Source organism: Erinaceus europaeus, chromosome 12, assembly GCF_950295315.1.
Source record: "Erinaceus europaeus chromosome 12, mEriEur2.1, whole genome shotgun sequence".
Taxonomy (NCBI): Eukaryota; Metazoa; Chordata; class Mammalia; order Eulipotyphla; family Erinaceidae; genus Erinaceus; species Erinaceus europaeus.
The window spans coordinates 31,327,248-31,352,861 of NC_080173.1; the positions used below are offsets into that span (position 1 = coordinate 31,327,248).

The 25,614-nt window shown below is 39.1% G+C and overlaps 1 long non-coding RNA gene across 1 annotated transcript in view; it reads right to left on the reverse strand.

Annotated features, from left to right (window-relative positions):
• Positions 1 to 7,960: 7,960 nt before the first annotated feature.
• LOC132541871 (uncharacterized) overlaps positions 7,961 to 25,614 on the reverse strand; it is a 300,702-nt gene continuing 283,048 nt past the window's right edge. The window contains exon 2 of the long non-coding RNA XR_009552968.1: positions 7,961 to 8,056. This is a non-coding gene — a long non-coding RNA (uncharacterized LOC132541871). The remainder of the gene's footprint in view (positions 8,057 to 25,614) is intronic.

Genomic DNA, 25,614 nt, shown 5'->3' on the forward strand with positions numbered 1-25,614 from the left:
ATCCAAGAAGAATGACAGAGGACCTAGTTGGGGTTGTATTGATATATGAAAAAATGGGAAATGTTATACAAGTACAAACTATTGTATTTACTGTTGAGTGTAAAACATTAATTCCCCAATAATGAAATTTTAAAAAATGGTTCAACTAAGACAGTACAGATCTAAATTTGTATTTGTAAATTTTTATATGATATGTCTTTGTAACAAATATTTTTCTCCTCCTGTGTGTTAAAGACTACATGTTTATGTGTGTTTTTCAAGTTCTGTAAACATTAAGGTTAAAAGTGTAATTTTGAAGCTACATTCTTACCAGGCAGAGTTAAATGAAGGTGTTTTCAGCACGACTCTCATAAAGGTAAAATTAATTTCCTAAAGTAGCTGAGTATTTAAGGTAAAAGTCTAAATATTTAACGTGACAATTCATCATCTCCAAAATTAAAATACAAATTCTCTATACAGGACATTTTTGGAGGGCCCCCCAAAATGCCCTGTGAATTAATCTTGTGGAAATTAATCCACAACAAATCTGGCATCAACCTGGCATTGTAAATGTTCTAAGAAACATTGTCACTAACGTGTTAACTCTCTAAGTAACTGAGTATTGTTTAAAGTCCAAGGAAAAATTAGTTAAAAATCAATATATTTTAATTAAATCTTGTCTGAATATCCTGCTGTACAGAAACTACTACACGAGGTTATATAGGGTGACCTTTAAATTTACTCTCTTTAAAATTCAGAGTCTCTCAAAATAGGTATCACACACCTAGAGTGTGTATCCATCTTAAGTGGGTGTGACAAAAGGTAGAAAAGATGCTATTGACATTTAAAGCTCTCATTCTTCTTCTAGCGTTTGCCCTTCTTCCGTAGCCAGTCAACAGCGTTAGGTTGAGCCTGATGTAAAGTTTTGAGACCTCCTTTGAATCTGGAGAGGTGGCAGTCATTGACTATGTGGGTTATAGTCTGTCTGTAGCCACAGGGGCATTTCAGGTCGTCTCTGGCTCCCCAGCAATGGGGCAGTTCGGGTCGTCTCTGGCTCCCCAGCGATGGAACATAGCGGCGCACCGGCCATGGCCTGTTCAATAGTGATAAAGCTCTCATATACCTTCTCAATTAAAGAGGTAGAACCAACCCAGGTGAGTAATAGATCACACAATGATTATGCTAATGATCCTTATGCTTGAGGCTTCTAACAATGGTTCTTCTCTTTATATTTCCACATTTTATTGAGCTTAAATTGTTTAAATAACCTTAAAATCATACTAGAAAGGCCTTCCAAAATTATAAAGGAACTTAAACTAGTTATAATCATCGAGTTATCAATTATAATAAACTTCTAACTTGCTACAAGTTTTTTCTTCACAAATAAATTCTACAACTATGTCAAAGCCTTCACATGAAGAAGCATCTGCTCATATGGTAAGATATTAAACTATATAGAGGTCCCACCATATACAACTTATGCAAATTAACAACAGCATTCACATACTTTTCTACACTTAACTGGTGTATCTCATTTTGCCACTATAGGCCTGCCTTTGCCAGCCAACAATTTAAAGACATTTTCCCTTTATGACATCACCCATACCACAGACATACCTTACAACCCCCAAAGACAAATGGTTGTTGATAAAGCCCACCAAATACCTAGGCCCAATTAAGTAAAGAAAAAAGGGGGATACATCCCCACAATATGTAGTTGGCTAAGGCGCTAACTACATTAAACCTATTCTAATATCTATAAAAATTTGAACCAGATGCCCTGATAACCATGGGAAACAGATTTGTATGTGTTTCTTTCACAGAAATTCCCAGAAATCCATTTGGACTCCAGTCCTCTGACATCACCCTCAAGATGGCACAACTACAGTGCCCACCTGAAACCCATGATGTGAACTGGCACAATCTGAAGAACCTGATTCACAGACTCCAAGGACGGAACTTTACTACTGCCCTTATCTCGCCCATCAAGTCTGCCCTACCTGCTTCTGCTTCGCATTTCACCTTTTGGCTGTTAAAGCTCACTCTCTACAGAAAAGCAAAATTCCGGTGCTGTCTTCCCCCATCAAGATAAGATGTATGGTGTTTCTTCCCCTGGTCATTGGCATTGGACTGACACTTCTATTGGATTTGCTGGTGGAGCTCTTGGATACTCCCTTTACACTACTGGACTTCTTGAGGACTGACTGTAGCAGTCCATGGACTTTGCAGACAGCTGTCTCGGAACTCTGCAACACCAGATCACCCCTCTCACCCATCAACCTATCAGGCCCCCACTCCTCCGCCTATCAGGCAGTGCCCCCTTCCACCCATCAGGCATCCCCCACCCTCTCCGCCTACCAGGTGTCTCTTCAGTCTCATGACATCCCTTGCTACTCTTACTTATCGCTCCCTCTCTTATTCCAGTTCTTTTAAAAATGCCCACATGATATCTTTCAGATTTCTGCCCAAAAGGTTTCTGTTCACCCCTACAATGCTATTCCCCTGACAGAAATGCAGTCTTTTACAGACAATGACCCATTTAACTATGGCCATTAGATAATAGAAAGAGGAAGATGTTGGGAAATTGTGAGGATGTGGTTGAGCTTGGCAGGTCTTGAACCTGAGGGGTGCATCTATCCTGTTAGTCTCTCTACTGAGAGGTTGAGCAAGGAGGGACAGCAGTAACACCAAAGGTATGCCTCATCCTATCAGACTCCCTGCCTTGCAAAGCACCCTGCATTCCTGATACTATGGCCATTAGATAAAAAGAAAGGGGGAGATGTCAGGCATTAAGCCAGCCCCCCTGCTCCACCCTGCATTGCTGATACTATGGCCTATTTACATAATCATTGTTTTGCCTGAAAGATCCCCACCCATCCCAATTGATGTATCTTCTTTCTACCTTGAGACCCGCCATGCCTAGAAGGTAACATTAATCAAGGAAGCATCTACCTTCCCAGTGTACTTTTGCCTTTCTCTACCTCCTTTCCTAGCCATTTCCATTTCTGACTTGCCACTTCTGGTTTTATCCTATGAAATCATTGGCTCTCTGATCAATAGATCCTTTTGCATTACCATGCTGCCACGAGTTCCTGAGTCATCTATCTCCCATTTCACTGAGTGAGTAGAAGCCCTGGTTGAGTTCAGCCGAGTTCTCTCCAACCCAGAGAGCACGTACCCAGGGAAGAGGCACCCCCATGCTAGCCTGGCAGGAGACATATATATATTTCCCAAATCTCTACTAATTGAGCTATCTGGGATTTTTACAGCCAATTATTTGTTAAGATGGAATCAAAATCTTAGTCTGAATGACATGTAGAACTTTAAAAAAGTGGAAAAGACAAGATGAAACATAATGATTGTAGTCTATTGCAACAGCTTTAGGAACCATAGCTAGATTCTTAGCTAAGGATTCTTTTATTATTATTTTTTTATTTATAAAAAGGAAACATTGACTAAACCATAGGATAAGAGGGGTACAACTTCACACAATTAGGGAGTCCAGCAGTAGCGCAGTGGGTTAAGCACACGTGGCACAAAGCTCAAGGACCGGCATAAGGATCCCGGTTCAAGCCCCCGGCTCCCTACCTGTAGGGGAGTCGCTTCACAGGCTGTGAAGCAGGTCTGCAAGTGTCTATCTTTCTCTCCTTCCCCCTCTCTGTCTTCCCTTCCTCTCTCCATGTCTCTCTGTCCTATCTGATAACAACAACAACAATAAAAACAAGGTCAACAAAAGGAGAAATAAATAAATAAAATAAAATAAATATTTTTTAAAATTTCACACAATTCCCATAACCAGAATTCTGTACCCCATTGGCTCCCCCAATAGCTTTTCTATCCTTTAACCCCCTTGGAGTATGGACTTAAGGCCATTGTGGGATGCAGAAGGTTGAAGGTCTGACTTCTGTAATTGCTTCCCTGCTGAACATGGGCGTTGACAGGTCGATCCATATTCCCAACCTGTCTTTCTGTTTCCTTAGTGGGGAAGGGCTCTGAGGAAGCATAGCTCAAAGACACATTGGTGGGGTGACTTCCAGGGAAGTCTGGTTGGCATCATGCTAGCATCTGGAACCTGTTGGTTGAAAAGATAGTTAACATACTCATTCAAACAAATTGTTGACCAATCATGGACCTAAAGGCTAGAATCGTGCAGATGAAGAGTTGGGGGGGCCCTCCATTTTGTAGCTAGATAATGGGAATATTTTAGTTATATTTCAAAGGTCCTGTGGCTATACTAGTTGTTTTTTTTTTCCCTGAGCCTGAAATCTGATATGCCAGTGGATCCAAGTTATTGTCTGGTGACATGATGTCATGGTTGGAAAAAAAAAACAGAAAGCTGGATCAGGGAAGAGAGTAGCTAATCCCTCTCTCCATTGTTTCCAGTCATTTCTATCAAGAACAACACAATAAACCCCTTTGTGGGCCCCCATAGGACCTTTCCCTCAACCTGGATCAACAATGGTAGAGAATGTTCCATCCTCCTAAGGGAGAATGGACAACATAGTTTATGCTACACCTGAGGAAGATGAGTCAATATTGGGGCAGCCTAGAACATTCCTACTTATGACCACAGAATGTGAGCTCAGATCTACAGGAATTCAGAGGTTACATAGGCTCCTAAGCTGATTATGGGCCCCAGCTCACATCAAATAGATGGGGTTTACAGTCAACAATATTTATACCCCTTTCCCATATTAGCTAAGGATTCTATATGAAGTAAGCAGAAAGAGGTTGAGAAGCTATTAGAGACCACAATGCACACAATGGTGGAGAAAGATTTCAGATGGTGGAGGAAGGGGTTCATATACACCTAATATAGAGAGATAAAAATGTGTGCTTATATGACAACAACTGGCTTGTAAATCATTATTTCCCTCCTATAAAGTGATTTGAGGGAAAAGGTTATTTTGATTGACTCTCGAGTATTGATTTTTAGTGTTCATGTTTCATCACTTCTCTTTAATGTTAGAGTGTTCGTTCCAAAAGTCACAATTCATCTGCCAAGGAAACTAAAATAGTCCTGAAAGTATCATTCATAGATAGTGGGAAGTAAGTATTTCTCTCACCTGTTTTTTTCAAAGATTTAATTTATAATGAGGGAGGAAGAGAGGAGGAAGAAGAAAAGGGAGAAGAAAGAATGAAGAGGAGGAAGTGGGTAGCACAGGGGGTTGAGAGCACATAGTGCAAAGCACAAGGACAGACACAAGGATAACAGAGTTCTGGGCTCCCCGCCTGCAGGGCACAGGAGTCATCCCACAGCTGTGAAGCAGGTTTGCAGGTGACTATCTTTTTCTTCCCCTCTATGTATTCCCCCCCTTTCAATTTCTCTCTGTCCTATCTAACAGCAGCAATAACAACAATAACAGCAATAACGATGAGGGGAGAAATGCAGCCTGGAGCTATGGATTCGTAGTGCAGGCACTGAGTCCCAGACACAAGCCTGGAAACAAAAAAAAAAAGAGGAAGGAACCAAAGCATCACTCAGACACATTTGATGTCATGGATTGAAATCTAGACCTCATGCTTGATAGTCCAATTCTTTATCTACTGCACCACCTCCCAGGTCGCAGAATTTCTCTAGTCTTAATTTCTACTAACCAAGTATTACTTTGGGGATTATATTTCAGTATAAAAATTATATTTCTAGAGGAGTATGAATTCTAATTCTACCAAATAAAACAACTTTGTATGTATTCAAGATTGCACACTGAAACCTGAGTCACTTCATAATATATGAGAAATGTACTATTTGAAAATTTTATTAAGGCTTTCAAATCTATTTTAGGTTGATCATTAGCATCATCTCACAACCTTACCTGTTTTCATATGCGATTTCCATATTGCTAATATATCACTGGCATGTCAATGACTAAGAAATTCAATTGTGTTTTTCTCATAGAAATAACATAACAAATGATTAAGGGTAAACTATTAAAAGTCCATTAAACACATAATGGTTGAAATGTAGCATAAGAATAAAATTTGTCTCTGTAGTTATTTTTAAAGAAACTATTTCTGAGTAAAACATCTGACAGGATGCAATTATGTACTTCATGAACAGAATTCTCTTCTCATAGGCCTTCTGAAATTGGGAGAGCCATATAAAGATATTTTCCAACAGATATGAAAAATGACGTTTGTTTTAGGAAGGAGAATCAACTACATTTGCATTGGCTTTAAATAACAATAGTTTTTTTTTCATTATACAAGTAAAGGATAGTTACACAATCTGCACATTTAAAATTTCATAGGAATATTTCCAAATTCTAGATGCATTTTCTATACAGAAATTAAAAGTTAATTTCAAATTTCAGTCCAAATTTCATCCAGTCTCATGCCACCTCACTCATAGCAGAAGTGAGTTATTAAATGACCTATAAGACTCAGTATAGTCTCCTCTCCCATATCTATGATTCTGTTCCCTTTATTTTCATTTTGATGCTGGCCTTCCCCCCCCAAATAGGATAAGCATGTTCCTGCTTTAAGACCTAGACTCTAACTGTTCCCACTGTAACTCTTTCCCCCAATGTCATTTTTCTTTTCTTTTTTTTTTGTATTTTTATTGATTTATTATTGGACAGAAAGAGAAAGAAATTGAGAAAGAGGGAGATAGAAAGGGAAACAGACACCTGAAGCTGTACTTCACCACTTACGAAGTTTTTCTCCTGCAGGTGAGGACCAGAATCTTTAACCCAGGTATTTATGCATTGTACTGTGTGCACTTAACCAGGTGCACCACTGCCTGTGCCCCTCCCCCCACCCATGTCATTTTTCAATGGGACTTCTCTGACCATCATGTGTAATACAACAATGAATATAATTTCTCCTTCCTTATCTTCTGGGTTGTTGTTATTTGCTTATTTTGGTTTTTTGTTTTTTACTGGCGCACTGCTCAGCTCTGCTTATGGTATTAATGGGGAATTGAACTTGGGACATTAGAGCCTTAGGCATGAAAATCTATTTACATAACCACTATACTATCTCCCCTAGGCCATCCTCTTTTTCCATATCATACTTTATTTTTTCTCCACAAAACTTTTTTTTACTTTAAATATACTATTCAATCTACTTATTACTTCTTACCGCACTGCCACAATTAACATGTAAACTCTGTGACAAGAGTGATTTAAAAGTCTGTCCCTTTTCACAAAAACCAACACCTGTATGTTTCAGAATGCTACAAAATTTTTTATCTAATATACATATTTCAAATGCCCATATTGCCACTGGAACTTTCTCCACGTAAGTCTACCCTTAGTTTTCTTGTTACATAGGTACTATTTTTTTTCTTTCCCTTTTTGGGGGACTAATGTTTTACAGTTTCCAGTAAATACAATAGTTTGTACATGCATAACATTTCTCAGTTTTCCACATAAATAATTTGTTTAACTTATTTCATGATAAATATTTTATGTGCATACTTTTTCACATGTATGTTTATGTTTTCTTTAAGACTTCTATATGAAGGAGATAAATTCTTTTTGACAAAAGACTAACTTGGAAATCACCAATAAGACATCAGTATTAGAGATAGAATATTCACTGTTGAAATGGTTACTGCAACACATTTCAAATAATCCTTTAAATAATTCTTGAAAACCTATACCTTTCTATAGTCCTGTGGCTATAGAAATTGTAAATATGTAAATTTGCTTAATCTGATCTCTAATCAAAAATCATTTTGATTGTATGTTGTATAATCTTTAGCACTCTATAAGGATTTTTTTTTTAATTTTTTATTTAAGAAAGGATTAGTGAACAAAAGCATAAGGTAGGAGGGGTATAACTCCACACAATTCCCACCACCCAACCACCATAACCCACCCCCTCCCATGGTAGCTTTCCCATTCTCTATCCCTCTGGGAGCATGGACCCAGGGTCGTTGAGGGTTGCAGAAGGTAGAAGGTCTGGCTTCTGTAATTGCTTCCCCGCTGAACATGGGCGTTGACTGGTCGGTCCGTACCCCCAGTCTGCCTCTCTCTTTCCCTAGTAGGGTGTGTCTCTGGGGAAGCTGAGCTTCAGGACACATTGGTGGGGTCTTCAATCCAGGGAAGCCTAGCCAGCATCCTGGTGGCATCTGGAACCTGGTGATTGAAAAGAGAGTTAACATATGAAGCCAAACAATTTGTTGAGCAATCATGGATCCCAAGCTTGGAATAGTGGAGAGGAAGTGTTAGGGAGGTACTCACTGCAAACTCTAGTGTAATCTTGCTTTCAGGTATATATTTTGCAGTAGTTTAGGATACGTGTGCACATAAGCTCTCTCTCACAGAAACTGGTGTATGTCTAGGTTATGGGACTTTGTTAGAAAGTGAACTACCTGAGATGAAATTAGAGTGTACTATTAAAGGAAAGGTCTCACCCAAGTAATGAAGCTGAAGGGTTGTCATACCACACGTGAAGTCTCTGGATACAGTCTGAGGTGAAGCATGTTGAGATGGCAATCGTTGCTTTGGTTAGGTTGTGATCGGCGGATGCAATATTATTTGGTTTGGATTGGGAGATGCATACGGGAAAGTGGGCCCTATCCAAGGGTTCCAGGACTGGGGGAAGTAGGGGCTCTATAGTGAAGATGTGAGGTTCCTGCTGTCTTAGGGTTCAAAAAGACAATCAATAGTTAATATTATCATCACATTATTTGTTAATTGGGTTAACTTTGAAAAGTCCCTTTGTTATGGTTTGCTGTACAGTACCCAGTATCTTGTATATAGCTGTGCTATTGGAAGCTTCTAATCTACTTGGTCTAGGCTTTTGAGAGAGTCCGCATATCAAATACTTAGCCTATATATTAAAAAGATTCAGTTTGTCTTTTGAGAAACTTTGAGACATACAATTGATTTCCCCCTCTCATATTAATTAACTACTGATTTATATGTCTACATTTTGCTAGGAGTGTACATAAACACCATTCCCACCGCCAAAGGACTGTGACCCATCCCTCCCGCCAACTCCCACCCCCCACTGGCCCAGGAAGCTACATGTCTACCCCTCACCACTGGGTTTTTACTTTGGTGCCCTACTTACAATTTGATCAGGTCCTGCTTTTAGTTTCCCTTTCAGATCTTCTAAGTCAGCTTCTGTTGATGAGTGGGATCATCCCATACTCATCTTTATCTTTCTGACTTAGTTCACTTAACATAATTCCTTCTAGCTCTGTCCAAGATGGGTCAAAGAAGGTGGGTTCATTGTTCTTGATCGCTGCATAGTATTCCATTGTGTATATATACCACAGCTTTCTCAGCCACTCATCTGGTGTTGGGCACCTGGGTTGCTTCCAGGTTTTAGCTATTATGAATTGTGCTGCTATGAACATAGGAGTACACACCTCTTTTTGGTTGGGTGTTATGGAGTCCTTGGGGTATAACCCCAGGAGAGGAATTATGGGGTCACATGGAAGGTCCATGTCTAGCCTTGTGAGATTTTTCCAGACTGCTCTCCACAGAGGCTGTACCAATTTACATTCCCACCAGCAATGTAAAAGGGTTCCTTTGTCCCCACATCCTCTCCAGCATTTGTTGCTGCTGTCCTTTTTGATGTATGCCATTCTTACAGGAGTGAGGTGGTATCTTAGTGTTGTCTTAATTTGCATTTCTCTGACAATCAGTGGCCTAGAGCAGTTTTTCATATGTTTGTTAGCCTTTTGGATCTCCTCTGTGGTGAATGTTTTGTTCATTTCCTCTGCCCATTTTTGCATGGGGTCATTTGCTATTTTGCGGCTAAGTTTGCTGAGCTCTTTATATATTTTGGTGATTAGTTTCTTGTCTGATGTCTGGCATGTGAAGATCTTCTCCCATTCTGTGAGGGGTCTCTCTGTTTGTTTAATAGTTTCTTTGGATGTGCAGAAGCTTTTCAATTTGATGTAGTCCCATTGGTTTGTTTCTGCTTTGGTCTTCCTTGCAATTGGGTTTGATTCATCAAAGATGTCCTTGAGGTGTATGTGGGAAAGTGTTTTACCAATGTTTTCCTCTAAGTATTTGATTGTTTCTGGTCTGACATCTAGGTCTTTGATCCATTTGGAGTTGATTTTTGTTTCTGGTGAGATAAAGTGGTTCAATTTCATTCTTCTGCATGTTTCAACCCAGTTTTCCCAGCACCATTTATTGAAGAGAGCCTCCTTTTTCCATTTAATCCTTTGGGCCCCCTTATCAAAGATTAGATGCCCATAGGTGTTAGGATTTACTTCTGGGCTTTCAATTCTGTTCCACTGGTCTGTGTGCTTATTTTTGTTCCAGTGCCATGCTGTTTTGATGATGATGGCTTTATAATATAGTTTAAGGTCTGGGAGTGTGATGCCTCCATTTCTGTTTCTTTTCCTTAAGATGGTTTTGGCAATTCTAGGTGTTTTCAGGTTCCAGATAAATGATTGTAGTGTTTGTTCTATTCTCTTAAAGAAGCCTGGTGGAACTTTGATGGGTATTGCATTAAATTTGTATATGGCTCTGGGGAGAATATTCATTTTGATGATATTTATTCTTCCAATCCATGAGCATGGGATATCTTTCCATTTCTTGGTATCAGTTTCTATCTCCTTGAGTAGCGACTCATAGTTTTCAGCATACAAGTCTTTCACTTCTTTGGTCAACTTTATTCCTAGGTATTTGATTGATTTTGCTGAAACAAAATGGGAGGGATTTCTGGATGTCTTCTTCTTCAGATTTAGTGTTTGCATAAAGAAATGCCACTGATTTTTGTACATTGATTTTGTAGCCTGATACCTTGCTATATTGCCTAACAACTTCCAGTAATTTTCTACTGGATTCTTTAGGTCTTTCTATGTATACTATCATATTATCTGCAAATAGTGAGAGCTTGACTTCTTCCCTTCCAATCTGTATTCCTTTGATTTCTTTCTCTTGCCTGATTGCTATGGCAAGAACTTCCAATACTATGTTGAAGAGTAACGGTGACAGTGGACAGCCCTGTCTAGTCCCCGATCTGAGGGGGAATGCTTTCAGCTTCTGTCCATTGAGTATGATGTTGGCTATAGGTTTGCTATATATAGACTCCACTATCTTGAGGAATTTCCCATCTATTCCCATTTTTTGTAGAGTTTTGAGCATGAATGGGTGTTGGATTTTGTCAAAGGCTTTCTCTGCATCTATTGAGATAATCATGTGGTTTTTGGCTTTGCTTTTATTGATGTGATGAATGACATTGATTGATTTACGGATGTTGAACCAGCCTTGCATTCCTGGGATGAATCACCCTTGGTCATGATGAACAATCTTTTTGATGTGTTGCTGTATCCGGTTGGCCAAGATCTTGTTTAATATTTTGGCATCTATGTTCATCAGAGATATTGGTCTGTAGTTTTCCTTTTTTGTTGTGTCCCTATCAGTTTTTGGTATCAGGGTGATGTTGGCTTCATAGAAGGTGGAAGGGAGTATTCCTGTTTCTTCAATCTTATGGAATAGCTTAAGAAGTATGGGTATTAACTGTTTCCTGAAAGTTTTGTAGAATTCGTTTGTGAAGCCATCTGGTCCAGGACTTTTGTTGTTGGGGAGATTCTTAATAACGGTTTCAATTTCTCTGTCTGTGATTGGTGCATTTAGATTTTGTAGTTCTTCTTGGTTCAGTTTTGGAAGTGCATAGGTTTCTAGGAATTGTTCCATTTCTTCCAGATTCTCTAGCTTGGTGGCATATAGTTCTTTATAGAAGTTTCGCAGAATTCTCTGGATTTCTGTGGTGTCAGTTGTGATATCTCCTGCATCGTTTACAATTCTATTAATTTGAGTCTTCTCTCTTTTTTGTTTGGTGAGTCTGGCTAGGGGTTTGTCAATTTTGTTTAATCTTTCAAAGAACCAACATTTGGCTTCATTGATCTTTTGTATGGTTCTTTTATTTTCGATGTTGTTTATTTCTGCTCTAACTTTAGTGATTTCTGTCCTTCTGGTTGCTTTAGGGTTCCTTTGTTCCTCTTCCTCTAAGTCCTTGAGGTGTGTAGTAAGGTCGTTCATTTGGGCTTCTTCTTGGTGTTTAATATGTGATTGTATGGCTATAAGTTTCCCTCTCAGTACTGCTTTCGCTGTGTCCCAAATATTTTGATAGGTTGTGTCTTCATTTTCATTAGTTTCCAGGAACATTTGAATTTCCTGTTTGAGTGAGTCTCTGACCCAGTGGTTCTTAAGGAGCATGTTGTTTAGTTTCCAAATTCTATGTCTTTTAATAATTTTCCGTTTGTTGTTAAAAGTTAGTTTTACTCCACTGTGGTCTGAGAAGATACTTGGGATGATTTCAATGCTCTTGAATTTATTGATGCTGTCTTTGTGGCCTAACATGTGGTCTATCCTTGAGTATGTGTTGTGTGGATTTGAAAAGAAGGTGTATTCCAGTTTTTTGGGGTGGAGGAGTCTGAAAATGTCCAAGAGGTCTAGTCTGTCAATCTCTTCATTTAATTCTCTTGTATCTTTATTGGTTCTCTCCTTTGTTGATCTGTCTAAGTGTGAGAGTGGGGTATTGAAGTCTCCCACTATTATTGTATTACTATTGATGTATTTTTGAAATTCTTTCAGTAGATGCTTAATGTATTTAGATGGTCCCTCATTGGGTGCATAGATGTTAATAATTGTTAAGTCTTCTTGGCTGATTGATCCTCTAATCATTATGTAATGTCCTTGCCTATCTTTTATTACTTTATTTAATTTAAAATCTATCGTGTCTGAGATGAGAATGGCTGTTCCTGCCCTTTTTTGTGGACCGTTAGCCTGTATGATAGTTTTCCATCCTTTCACTTTAAGTCTGTGTTTATCTTGTTGTGACAGATGGGATTCTTGCAAGCAGCATATGGTTGGGTTATGTTTTCTGATCCATCCCCCCACCCTGTGCCTTTTGATGGGTGAGTTTAAGCCATTGACATTTATTGATATTATGGATTTAATGTATTGTAGTGCCATTGTTCTAAAAAACAATTTGTTTACTCTGATATATTGCAAGTATTATAGTGATGTTCTTGTTTATAAGAGGTCTTTTAGTACCTCTTTCAGGGCCGGCTTGGTGATAGTTGCCTCCTTTAACTGTTGTTTGTCTAAGAAGGTTTTGATCCCTCCATCTAGCTTGAATGAAAGTCTAGCAGGATATATTATCCTTGGTTGAAACCCTTTTTCATTCAGGGCTCGATAGATATCTTGCCACTCCCTTCTGGCTTTTAGAGTTTGAGTTGAGAAATCTGCAGATAGTCTTATGGGTTTTCCCCTGTATGTGACTTTTTGTTTCTCTCTTGCAGCCTTTAGGATCCTTTCTTTATCCTTACTTCTTCTCATTGTGACTATGATGTGTCTTGGTGTCTTCAGGTCTGGGTTGATTCTGTTTGGTACTCTCTGGGCCTCTTGAACCTTGATATCCTTTCTGTTATTCAGGTCTGGGAAATTTTCTTGTATTTTTTCCTCTAGAATGTTTTCTTCCCCTTCCTCTCTTTCTTCCTCTGGCAGGCCAATTATATGAATGTTACTTCTTTTGAGATCATCCCTTATGTCTCTGTTGTTGTTTTCAGTGTCTCTCAATCTCTTTTTAAGTTCTTTCACCTCTTTCTTTGTTTTCTCTAACTCATCCTCTGTCTGACTAATTCTGTTTTCTGCTTCTGTTAGTCTGCTTTCCCTTGCCTCAGCTTCTTTCTTCATTACAGCTATTTCAGCTTTCAGTTCTCTAATTGTCTCAAGATAATCAGTATTTTCCTTGGGGGTCTCAACTGTTGTTTCCCTAATACTGCCATTCCTTTCCTCCAATGTTGTTTTCATTTCTGTGATTAATAAGTTTATTATTGCTTGCATACTTTTCTTATCTATGGTTACTTCTGACTGATTTGTGGTTTCTTCTGGGCTCTTGTCTTCATTCATTGGGGTAGCAGTTTTATTTGTTTTTAATCTACCCATTTTTTTTATTTATGTGTTTCTCTCTTTTTTTTATGCTCTGTTGTTCCTCAGTTGTTGTGTTTTGAGCACAAGTAACACTGTACTAAGTACCTTTATGACAATTGCACTCACCAACCTCCGGAATTACAGTAGCAACTGAAGTAAGTATTGAAGGAGTTTAATCGTTACCAGTTAGCCAAACAATTTCTCCAGTCCGTGAAAAAATAGTAACCAAATCCCAGTGAAGAAAGAGAAAAGAAAGAGAGGATAGCAAGAATAGACAGTTATGCAAATCTACTATCCAGTGTATATTCTAGGGGTAACAAGAGTGTAAAGGGAACTAGAGCAGAGATACACACATAGAGAGTCCACTCTGGGTCAGATTTCTTCCCCAAAGTAATTCACAAATTCAGAAAGGCAAAGAAGAAAGAAGTGTATGACAAGATTAAAAAAAAAGAGATAGAGATAAGAGAGAGAAAAGGGAGAATATAAGAAGAAGAGTTGTAATTAAAGAGCAGTGCGAGGAACTTCCCAAATGTGTATCAGTGAATTAAAAAAAAAAAACAAAAAAAAAACATCCTGTTTGGTGGTATGGGGTATCCTGCTAGTAGCTGGTCCCAGGCACTGCTTATGGGGGGTGGGGGGGGGGCGGCGGGAAGGATGTATGCTTGAAAATTAAAAGGAAGAAAAAAGAATTTTTTCCCCTACTCTAATTCTTAACCCAAATTAAGTTATAGACACCTCCTTGGTGTCACCGCTATTGCCCCTTATTGGCTGGCCTGCTAAAGGCAGAAAATCCTATTGTTTACACGAGATGTGTCCGGAGATCAAAGGCTAGCCGCTTCTCAGTCCGCCATCTTCCGGGAAACCCCCCTCTCCAGACTTTTTTAAAGGATTTCTCAAAAATGAAAACTAGCTCCAAGTCCTTTGATCCAATGAGAGCCTAACTCAAGAAGTCTTTGGATCCGCCCTCAGGGTCGCGGTGGACCCTGGAGACTCCCAAGAGGAAACCCCCGAGCTAAAGTGCTCTCTCCGGGTCCTCTGCCCGCCGCGCTCTGCAACCGGCGGAGGAGCCGCCTTCCCAGGCTGGCGGAGGACAATGCCCGGCGCACTCACCTTGCCCGGCGCCGCCTGGGAATTCTGGAGCCCCGCTAGTCCGTGTCACCTTTACTCTAATTCTTAACCCAAATTAAATTGTAATCACTTCTTTGGTGTCACCCCTTATTGACTGGCCTGCTAAAGGCAGAAAATCCTACCGTTGCCGACGATGCGATCAGAGCACTTGCTGTTAGCGACTTCTTAGTCCGCCATCTTCCTAACTCCTCTATAAGGATTTAAACCTGCTGCCCATAAAGTATTCATTCATGAATAGCATCTAGTGCATTATTTAAAATCTAAAATTACATCTATGACTTCTGTCATTAGATTTCACTGAATTAAATTTTTACTACTTCTTTAAGTCTGCTGTTTATCACTTTATCTAGATTAAAAGCAACTCCCATGATTGTCATGAATAATTTGATATCATTACTATCAAAACTTTTAATACAGCAGTTCTTATTTGTTGGGGGGGGGTCTCTACAAGGAACCTTTGCTCATGAGTTGCTATCATAATATTCATTCCCTGCAATTTTCAATCCATTAGATCTGGTTGGGCAAGCATTGTGGTTTCTAGGCAGGCTGCTAAAGGATGCCAAATTAAGAAATTTTGCAAAACTTATAAAATCAGAGATAGAATACACATAAAACTTTCATTTCAACTCAGTTTGAGAATTAAAGAAAATCTATATTGCTGTGCCTCTAGTCCCATACTAATTATTCGCATTTTGTGGGTTTGGCATTTAATACCATATCTCCCCACCCTTTTCAACTATATAGTATTCAAAATACAACCATGAAGTAGAACACATTCTGAAGCATTATTCTTCACAGGGCTTTGCTGAATTCTGAAAACTAGACCACATATGTTCTTTAAAATTTTCTTCAAGTTAAGGAAATTTGTATCAGAAGTAACACTGTATCATTGATGATTATTTAAGGCATACTGAAATGGTACTTTAGTAACATTAGCAAAAATCTATGAAAACAGAAATCACATTGAGTGTCCACAATGGATGGAATGAGCCTTGAATAATGATAATAATATAAATAAAAAACATATTTCACCTGAAGTAAATTACAGCTATATATATATATATATATATATATATATATATATATATATATAAAATTGTCCTATCATGGCATCATTAAAATGACATTTTGTTGATGTTAATAGATGCTGATCATAATAAATGACAAAATATTGCAAACTTCTCTATAGCTTCACAACTTACAAGAAAGTCAAGTTTTCTTTAAAAATATTCCCCTTTGAGGTAGTGAAATAACTCACTTGGTGTGCTGTTTTGACATGTATGAGGCCACATTCAAGTCTAGTTGCCACCACACTGGAGAAAGCTTCAATGTTGTGGTCTCTTACAAACCTTCTCTGGCTCAAAAGAAGAAAGAAGAAGGAGGGAAGGAAGGAAAGAAGGAAGGAAGGAAAGAAAGAAGATAGGGAAAAAACTATTCAGTTTGTTCAAAGTTTTAATGTATGCTTAGTCAAAAAAAGTAATTTAGTCATCTTGTAAACAGTTAAGAAATCATTTAACATCATAACATCATATATTATTTCTAATTTTCTTAAAATTATTTGGATTGATATTCCTTTATAATTTTTAGAAAACAGAGTAGCAGTAAATTATATATATATATATATATATATATATATGTATTTGTGTAGTTTTCTCATTTTGTTCCAAGAGAAGTTAATCCTTTTCTGTCTAAAACAAGTTTTCATTTTTTAAATTTTAAAAATCACATAATAAAGAGATTATGAATGTTTGATAAATATTTCAGCATGGCTTACTGTCATAATTTCAAAAAGGATTACTTTAATCCTTACATTCAAACAGAAAAGATTGAAGTAAAGTCTTGAGAATTTTAATTCAGATAACAGCATAGTAAAAAATGAAAAATTTTAAAAATGGGATCCCAATAAAATATCTAGGGCACAGAAAGCAAAACTTTAAAAAAAAAAAAACAAGTTTTTCCTATTAAGAAAAAACTTCCCAATTCTCTTAATGTAGACATATAATGAAGTCACCAGTATTTAGATTATAGTCATTTAAATATCTCAATTTGTATATTATTTTAAAGTATGAAAATAATGTATTTGAAATATAGTTTAAAAGCCTCTGAAATTGCAGATTTACTGACCTATTTTATGAGCATGAAATTTTAAAATTATTTGTTTATTTACTTATGAGAGATAAGAGATGAAGGGGGGAAAGAGATAGAAATAACCCAGGCATCACTCAAGCACATGACATGCCAAGAATCAGACTCAGGACTTCATGACTATTAGTTTGACATTTTATCCACTGTTCACCTCTCAGACAGCTAGCAGTTAACATTCTACTACTTATGAATTAAACTATATGATAAGAGAGTCTGTATGCATCAGCAATGCTACTAATAACTACCTGATTTCAAACACTGCTGTGGAAGCTATGCTGTAGTGAACAGAGTGGAGAATTTTTTTTTATTTCTTTATTGGGGAATTAATAGTTTACAGTTAACAGTAAAATACAATCATTTGTACATGCATAAAATTTCCACATAACAATACAACACCCACTAGGTGCTCTTCTGCCATCATGTTTCAGTATTTTGATGCAATACACCACCTCCAGTCCAAGTTCTGCTTACAGTTTTCCCTTCTGATCTTGTTTTTCAACTTCTGAATATGAGTGAGATCATCCAGTATTCATCCTTTTGTTTCTGATTTATCTCACTTAACATATCTTTGAGCTCCATCCAAGATAGGGTAAAGAAGGTGAATTTACTTATGAACCTGAGACTTTGGAGCCTCAGGAATAAGTCTCTTAGCATAGCCATATGCCATCTACCCCTGTTCACATTTCTTAGTTTTCCATATAGCAACTCAAGGTCCCTCTAGGTCCATAAAGTCCTCTAGACTCACAGAAGTGTTTCCTTCCATGTTCATCAAGGACCTGAAACTTCCCCCCATCCCAGAGTCCTTTACTTAGGTGTAATTGACCAGACCCAGTCCAAGTTCTCCTTTCTGTTTATTGGTCAACTTTTTTAAAAAATTGGATTCATTTCCATGCAAATGCCTTTAAATTTTAGGTGGAAGAGTTCTGCCAATATTTTCCTCTAAGTATTTTGTTGGGTAGTATGCCAGCTCCCCCTGGCTTCTGCTTAACCATATGCCTATATAGGGATTTATTGATCCCATTCAAAGCTTTGGTCTATTTACATAAATCACTTTTACATTTACATAAAGCACTCCCTCCAGGGCATTGGTGGTTCAGTGATAGGATTCTCGCCTGCTCCGCACCTCCTTGTCACACTCTGATTTTCACCAGTCACTTTTCTCTCCACCCTCTCTGTATCACATCCTGTTTCCACCCTACTTGGAGAGTATAAAAACAGCTGCTCTTCTGATTAAAGACACTTGGAAATTGCTTTCCGGCTCCGAGAGTTCCAGAGTGTATCTCCTGCGAAGTTAGTGCGGCATGAGTTCCTGATCCCTCTCCCACGCAGCAGCCTAGATCAGCTCCAGTTGAGTTCTCTCCAACCCAGAGAGCACTAGCTCGGGAAGAAGTACCCTCAGGCTATTCCGGCAGTATTTGATGGTTTCAGGTCTAACATCCAAGGGGTGTTGAAATCCCTACTATTAATGTGTTGCTGTTAATATATTGCTATAGCTCTTTCAGTAGATGTTTGATCTATTTATATGGCCTCTCCATGGGTGTATGGATGTTAATAATCACTAAGTACTCTTGATTGAGTGATCCTCTGAGCAGTAAGTAATGTCCATCCCTATCTTTTTAAAATTTTATTTATTTTAATGTCTATTGTGTAAGACTGAGAAGAGCTATCCCTGCATGTTGGGAAATTGTGCAGATGTCATTGAGTTAAGCAGGGCCCACAAACCACCCTATGTTAGTATGGCCAGTCCCTTTACATACCAATCTTATGCTTTGTCTTACAAATGACTAAAGGTCTCCTTCCCACGACGTTATCCCCTCAGGGTATTGCTAATTCCCGACAGCTAAAACCATAGCAAGGGTAGCTAAGGAAGTTCCCAGAATACCTTTTTCTTTTCTCCACCCCTTTTCCTAGCCATCTCTGTTCTCGACTTGCCACTTCCAGTTTTATCCCATAAAACCCACTTCTGTTCCTGGTTTCTCTTTCTTTTCTCTCCCACTTCCCGACCTGGAGAAGAGCTGGCATGCAGAGCGGAAGGCGGCCATTGCAGTTTGGAGCCACATGGCTTAACCCACTAAGCTCATGCCCAACTCTGGGGTGTCTGCATGAATAAAGATTTGTATTGCTACCACCATGAGCTTGGTTCCTGGCCTCTCTCCCACCTGTGAAGCTGGAATGGCACCTTCCCTTTTTTTGTGGTCCATTGGCTTGTATGATAATTTCCATCCTTTCACTTTGAGTCTGTGTTTGTCTTGTTGAGTTAGGTGGGGTTCCTGCAGACAAAATATGGTTGGGTTGTGTTTTCTGATCCTTCTCCTCCCTACTCTGTGCCATTTAATAGGTGAATTCAGGTCATTGAAATTTATTGATATTATAGATTGAAGACATTTTAATGCCATTATTCTAAACTTTCACAGTGTTCTGATATATGGCATGTTTATGATGATGTGATTTATAAGAGAACATTAAGAACTTCTTGCAGGGCAGGCTTCAACTGTTGCTTCTCAAAGAACTTTTTATGCCTCCATCTAGTTTGAATGACAGTCTAGTAGGACAAGTAGTCTTGGTTGAAAGCTCAATAGATATCTTGCCATTCTATTCTGGTCTTTAGTGTTTGTGTGGAGGAATCTGCTGCTAATATTACGGGGTTTCCTCTGTAGGTTACTCTTTGTTTTTCTCTTGAAGCATTCAAGATCCTTTCCATTCCAAATATGATGTGTCTTGGTGTTTTTAAGTGGGTTAATTTTGTTTGGGACCCTCTGGGCTTCTTGAATCTTTATATCTTTCATGTTGTCTAGAGTAGGGAATTTCTCAGCTATTATGTCCTGTAGAATGCTTTCTTCCCCTCCCTCTCTTTCTTCCTCTGGTAGGCCTATAATATGTATATTACTTCTTTTGAAGTCATTCTATATGTTTTTGTTGTTGTTTTCAGCATCTCTTAATATCTTCTTGAGCTCTCTTACTTCTTTTTTAGTTTTTTATAATTCATCTTCAATCTTGCTAATTCTGTTTTTGACCTCAGTCATTCTGCTCTCTCTCTTCTGTTGTTTTCTGTAGTTTAGCTATTTTGTTATCCTTTTCTGTACTGCATTAGCTTGTTCAGCTAGTTGTGCTCTTAATTCAGCTATTTAAGCTTTTAGCTTTCTAATCATCTCCTGTTGGGCATTAAGCCAACCCCACACCACCCCCCACCCCACCCCTGCTCTGCCCCATCCTCCACTGCTGGCACTATGGCCTATTTACATAATCAGTTTTGCCTGAAAGATTCCCCACGCATTCCTTTGATCTATCTTCTTTCTATCTCAAGACCCACCCTGCCTGCAGGGTAACATTAATCCCACTGGCTAAAACCCTCCTAACAGTTGCTAAGGAAGCTTCCACCTTTGTTGACCCCCTTTCCTAGCCATTTCTGTTTTCAACTTGCCACTTTTGGTTTTATCCTATAAAGCCACTTCTGTTTCTGGTTTCTCTTTCTCTTTCTGTGTACTGACCTGGAGGAGGGCAGGCGTGCAGACAGGGAGGTGGATGCCAGCCATTGAGGTTTGGCACCACATGGCTTAACTCAACTCTGGGCCTCCCACATGAATAAAAAATTGTATTACCACGCCACCACGAGTTCCTGGTCTCTCTCCCGCAATTCTAGCCCAGAAACCTCCAAATAGTGCTTCTTTCAGAGTCTCATTTGCTGTTTCCCCATTTCTGATATTACTTTCAAACTCTTTCCTCACTCCTGTGACTAATAGTTCAGTTAGTATTTGGATCTTGTCCTCATTCTTATGTGCTTCTACCTTTGGGATGGAGGGACGTGTATCTGGGCTTTTACCTGGTTCATTTCTCCAATGTTTCTTCTTGGCTTAACCATTTTATATGGTGTGTTATGTGGTCTCTCTCTCAGAACTATTCAATCCACTAATCAAACTTGCCTGGATTGACTTGTGTCTAAGTACAGTACTTAAAGAGTGCACAGTTATGGAAATTAACAGTCTTTTCAGTCTTGTCTCAATCCTGGAGGTGAATCATGGTGGCTGTTAAACCTTCTTTTACTCTCTATCTTCCCTGTAGGCCATGGAAGCCTGTGGGTTTTTAACTATATGTGTATTTTTTAACTTAATTACTCACTGTTAATCTAAAGATAAAATAGGGTGGGGGAAAGATAGCACAGTGGTTATGTAAAGAGACTTCCATGCCCCAAGGGTCCAAAGCCCCAGGGCCAATTCAGCTTCTCTTCTTCTTCTAGCGTTTGCCCTTCTTCCGTAGCCAGTCAACAGCATCAGGTTGAGCCTAATGTAAAGTTTCGAGACCTCCTTTGAATCTGGAGAGGTGGCAGTCATTGACTATGTGGGTCATAGTCTGTCTGTAGCCAAGCAGCCCCTGACCCTATGAGTTTCTAAACAAATCCTGTTTGTACTCCGTGGGTTCTCAGGCAATTATTCAATGCATCTCCAAATTCCTTACAAGAACAATGTGGAAAGACTGCCACTATATCGCTCCACTTCCAGACCACTGGGAGTGTATGTCTTCTCCTGAGTTGCCTGATCAGGTCTTTGTCTCCAGTGTTAACACAATGGAATACTAATTAGCTGTTAAGAATGATGAAGTCACTTTCTTCATCTCAGCTTGGATGGAACTTGAAGGAATCATCTTATGTGAGATAAGCCAAAAATAGAAGGAGAAATCCAATGATCTTATCTGTAGGCAGAACTTAAGAAACAAGAACAGAAACTCAAAGTAAGACTTGGTCAGGGATTAATGTATTACACCAAAGCTAAGGATTCTGGAGAAGGATGGCAATGAGACAAGGGTGGATGGGGGGTGGGTTTGAGGTCCTGTTGCATGATGTTGTGAAGGGCCTACTTAAGTTAGTAAGGAGAGTGCTTTTTAGACCTCTATCATGGCAAGATGTAAAATTTTGAATTTTTTATTTGATAAGACAGAGAGAAATTAGAAGGGTAGGGGGAGATAGGGGGAGAGAAAGATATACATTTGTAGAAGTATAGCTTCATCATTCATAAAGCTTCATACTGCCCCTGCTTCTGAAGAAAACTGAGGGCTTCACTGCTTATACAGTGGACCACCTACAAGTGGTGAGTGGGGGCTGGACCCTGGATTCTTGCACAGGACCTTGTGCTTAGCACTATGTGTGCTTAACTAAGTGTGCCATGGCCTGGCCCCAGAAACTTTACATATTTATCAAAACTATACCATAAATGTTGGGAAATTGTGCAGATGCGGTCACATCCACCATGTTGTCCCCTCAGGGTATTGCCAATACAATACAATACAATAATCTTGGTGTGCCTTGTTTACTCCTCCCCCTTCCCATTCCCATAAGAGCTCTAATCCTATCCCAGAATGCCTTGTTTCCTAGCCAATCACATCCTGACATGTCACTTCCAGAATTTCTCCCTTAAAAGCCCTTCTTCTTCTGCCCCTAGCTCTCTTAGCCCCTTCACTTGGGTGACCAGATGGCAGGGAAGTGGCCATTTTGCTAGCTCCACGTGGCCTGAACTGCTGTGCTATCTCCCAGTTCGGAGGTGCCCACATGAATACAGATTTGTGTTCCCTCTGAGCTTCACTCGCTTCTCTCTCCCCCACGATGCAGCCTGACACATAAATCACTCATCCTCCAGTAAAATGACTTTTAAAAGCATGCTGTACAGAGGATATGAACAGAATATTCACTACAGAAGAGATCCAAAAGGCTAACAAACACATGAAAAATTGCTCCACATCACTGATTGTCAGAGAAATGCAAATAAAGACAACACTGAGATATCACTTCACCCCTGTGAGAATGGCTTACCTCAAAAATGATAGCTGCAATAAATGCTGGAGATGTTGTGGAGAAAAAGGAACCCTTCTGCACTGCTGGAGGGAATGTCAATTGGTCCAACCTCTGTGGAGAGCAGTCTGGAGAACCCTCACAAGGCTAGACATGGACCTTCCATATGACTCAGTAATTCCTCTCTTGAGGATATACCCCAAGGACTTAGTAACACCCAATCCAAAAGATATATGTACACCTATGTTCATAGCAGCACAATTAATAATAGCTAAAACCTGGAAGCAAACCAGGTGCCCAAAAAAAGATGAATGGCTGAGAAAGCTGTGGTATATTTACACAATGGAATACTATGCAGCTATTAAGAATAATCAACCCACCTTCTCTGACTGATCTTGGATGGAGCTAGAAGGAATTATGTTAAGTGAGCTAAGTCAGAAATATAAAGACAAGTATGGGATGATCTCATTCATGAACAGAAGTTGAGAAAGAAGAACATAAAGGGAAACTCAAAGTAGGATTTGATTGAGTTTGGAGTAGGATACCAAAGCAAAAATCTCTGGGTGGCGGGTGTGAGTAGATATTCAACTTCAGTGGTGGGGGGGGGGGCAGGGGATGCAAAGGAACACAGTCCTTTAGTGGTGGAAATGGTGTTGATGTATACTTCTATTAACTTATAGTCTTATAAATCACTATTTTACTAATATGAGAGAGGGAAAATTGACTGAATGTCTCAAAATTTTTAATGCACAGACCACAGGCTGAGTATATGTTCCTTCAGTCTAATCACTTAAGACTTCAAATTGGTAATCAGACTAAATTTTACAACTGGTCCCAAATTGTTAATACATTTCTAATAATGACTTGTTCTTTGAAATGTTGACTCACCTAAAAGCTTAGACCACTTAGAATCTTGCCCTCAATGTGGATCAACAATGGTAGAGAAGGTTCCATCCTCTGATGGGAGGTTGGATAACATACTCTACTACCTGAGGAAGATGGGTCCTGAAATTGGTGCAACTTGGAATGTTCCTACTCATGACCACAGAATGTGAGCTTGAATATACAAGGATGCAGAGGATATATAGGCTCCTATGCTGAATATGGGCCCCAGATCAAATCGATGGGTCTACAGTCAACAGTATTTATATACTTTTCCCATATTTGGGAGCTATTCTCTTCCCTGATCCAGCCTTCTAGTCCTTTTTTCCAACTTGATACCATCTCCCCAGACAATAACCTAGGTCCACTTGCATATCAGATGTCAGGCTCAAACAAAAACTAGTAAAGTCATAGGCCCTTTGGAATATATCTAAAATAAGCCTACTAGCTATTTCCAAAACAGATTCCCAAATCTTCATCTGTAATATTCTAGCCTTTAGTTTCATGATTCGTCAACAATTTGTTCTGTTTTATATCTTAACTGTTTTTCAGCCATCAGGTTCCAGATGATACCATGATTCCAACCAGACTTCTCTGGGCTGAAAACCCCACCAATGTGTCCTGGAGTCCCACTTTTCCAGAGATCTGCCCCACCAGGGAAAGAGAGAGTCTGGCAGTATGGATCAATCTGTCAAAACCCATGTTCAGCAGGGAAGTAATTATAGAATCCAGACCTTCCACCTTCTGCACCCCATTGTGACCCTAGGTCCATACTCCTAGAGGTATAAAGAATAGGAAAGCTATCAGGGGAAGGGATGGGATTTGGAGTTCTGCTGGTGGGAATTGTGTGGAATTGTACCCCTCTTATCCTATGGCCTTTCAGTGTTTCCATTTTATAAATAAAATTTTTTTAAAAGAAGCATGTCATATACTCCAGAATTTATTGGAGAAAAGCAAATGAATAAACCTCAAGGTTTAGAATGTAGGCTGTGAAGGAGATACAGTGAGAAATAAACTGGAAGAATGTAGTGATCATGCCTAAAGCACCAATTACTTCGCAGCATACTTATTTTTATGGGCATGGAGGAGATACCAGAGCACCATTCATGATGCTCTATTAGCTTTGGACTTCTTGTTATGTTTTTTGTTTGGTTTTTTTTTTTTATGCAGTGTCATGAATCAATGTCTGTATCTCATACATTCATGACATGCACTCTACAACTGAACCACTTCCCCAGTCCTATAATGTTTAAGATCTAAATGCAAGTTTAACTAACTTTTTTTTTCACTCTGGTTATATCCAGTTTCTCTAAACCCACCACCAACTCACCCATAAAGGGAAGTTTCTATAGGCAGACCTTTTAGTTAATACCTTTGTGGAATATAGGGTCCCTTCCAGAAATATCACTAGATAGTGACTGAGATAACATCTCATCAGATGAGAAAATCAGGATTGGTAAAACTGGAGAAGATGTAGTTCATCCACTCCCTTTCCTTAAAGAAATCTTGTCTTCTGTGTGTACTCTTGGATAGATTTGACACTTAACTTGTCATATTCATGGTTTCCAGGCTCAGAGGAACCCTAACATACCACTCCTATTTGATTTCTCAAAATCTCTCTTATTCCTCTCAAGAGAATCCTGTTCTGCACAATACTAAAATAAATGAATATTAAAAGTATTTGAGGGAGTTGAGCAATAGCGCAGTGGGTTAAGCGCACATGGTGTAAAGCGAAAGGACTGGCGCAAGGACCCTCATAAGGATCCAGGTCTCTGCCAGATGCTGTATCGCCAATTGACCAATAAGAACGCGTTTGGCAAAGGACAGCCCCTCAACATTAAGTTGGAG